The 1,798-nt window shown below is 41.2% G+C and overlaps 1 long non-coding RNA gene across 1 annotated transcript; it reads right to left on the bottom strand.

Moving 5' to 3' along the window:
* Nucleotides 1–374: 374 nt before the first annotated feature.
* On the bottom strand, nucleotides 375–1,232 carry LOC115587796 (uncharacterized). Its single transcript, XR_003985178.1, has 4 exons — nucleotides 1,173–1,232; nucleotides 998–1,055; nucleotides 768–865; nucleotides 375–670 (listed from the first exon to the last, which is right to left on the bottom strand). It is a non-coding gene; the product is annotated as an uncharacterized LOC115587796 (long non-coding RNA).
* Nucleotides 1,233–1,798: the final 566 nt, after the last annotated feature.

Below are 1,798 nucleotides of genomic sequence, written 5' to 3'. Positions count from 1 at the left end.
GTTTATCATATAAGGTGGCAAAAACAGACAGAAATTCTTCATATGCTTTATGTTGTGGAAGCTGGCTGTTGATTTGACTCAGCAGCAGAAATAATTGGAAAATGTGACATCTGTCAAAGAGTTTTACTACTGGACTTATGTTTGTGTGAAAATATAAACTGTACATGAAGTAAATTGTGATGCTCTCAGCTCACTGTCTCACTTTGAACACACTTTATTGGCTTTGTCAGCCAAGACAGGTGAAAACCCAGAAGCTGATCAGAGACTTTTCAGATATTATTTATTATTCTGTAGAATTTCATGATACATTTGGTTTAACATCTCATCAATTTCAATAATATAACTGACTTTACAGGTTAAAATAAGCTCTCATAGTTTAAGCAATAAGCTGATCTGAACAATAAATCATGTCTGACAGCTGGACATGATTCAGTTGAAGCTGCCGACTCCACGTTCTTCTAAACTTCCTGCTACATGCTGCTGCTGACTGTCTGTGCTGCTGACTCCTACCTGCTGCTGCAACTGAAAACTCAACATGAAAACTTTTGGAGCTGAAGGTAAATGTGTCCACTTCCCCCACATCCTCCACAGCCTCGCTCTCCTCTGTGATATTTCAATGTGGTACTTCTTTGTGTCCATCAGGTGAGTCCTGCCTCTGGTTCAGCTGCATCTGAAGAGAATCACAGAACAGATGTGTAAAGTTTTAGTTGTGACTGTGACTGTAAATCTAAAGTCGGGATGTTTTATTGGATGCAGGAGTCTCTAACTTGACTGGACTTCACAGCATGTCTTCCTGCTGCTCTGTGTCTTCTGTCTGTGCTGCAGTGAAGTCTGAGACGTCCTCATACTCAGGACAAGAGTCCAACTGATAAGGAGAGACGACAAAATGAGGCTCAAAGGACCTCGTTCATGAACCGACATCAAATCAGATCAGTCAAGTTACTATGACTGTGATATAGAAGAGGTTCTGTCAAGACGGCCTCTCTCTCTGTCTCACCTCTATCATCTCGACAGATTCTTGTGGTTCAGTGGTGGAGCTCAGAGTTTTCTTCTTCCTGGATTGAGTCAAACAACAACAAATACAAAATTCCACATTTAGAAACTCACATCACTAAAACTAAATGAAGTCTGAAGAAGAAAATAAAAGAGCAGATGGATTCTGATTGTTTCACCTCGTCCACAGACTCAGGAGAAGAAGAGGAATCAGCATCAAGACCACCACAGTCAACCTGGTGATGTTCACTATCATTGTTGAATTCACTAGAAATACACACGGATATGTGATGAGAATCAATCACTTTTCCAGGTCTTTTACCTTTTTAGAGCTATCGTCTTTTAACCTACACAAATAGACCACAGTTATCAGTAAATTCACATTATATCTGGAGATATGTGAGTAAACATGTGAAGCAGGTTCACTGTGGCTACAAGTCATATGTCTCTTAACGCTGAGTCAGCAGGACAACAGAGCTGCTTATATTTTGTACTCACACTGGACATCGACTGATACAGACGAGGACATGATCTCTCCATACTGATTCTCAGACTTGCAGGAGTAGTTCCCTCTGTCCTCAGAGCTGATGGAGGAGAAATGATAGATGCCTGTCTGTCCTCGAAGCAACTTTTGTTTCTTCTTGTACCAGGTGTATTTAGCTGCTGGGTTAGCATCACTGCTACAGGTCAGAGTCACTGAACTGCCCTCCACTATCTCAGCAGAGGGACTCACTGACACAGAGGGATGTCTTGGAGCATCTGGAGGAGATGTGAACATATTTATTATTAATTGGGATACAGATGA

The sequence above is a fragment of the Sparus aurata genome, chromosome 1 (genome assembly GCF_900880675.1).
Source record: "Sparus aurata chromosome 1, fSpaAur1.1, whole genome shotgun sequence".
Classification (NCBI taxonomy): domain Eukaryota; kingdom Metazoa; phylum Chordata; class Actinopteri; order Spariformes; family Sparidae; genus Sparus; species Sparus aurata.
This window is presented reverse-complemented; position numbering and strand designations above follow the sequence as displayed.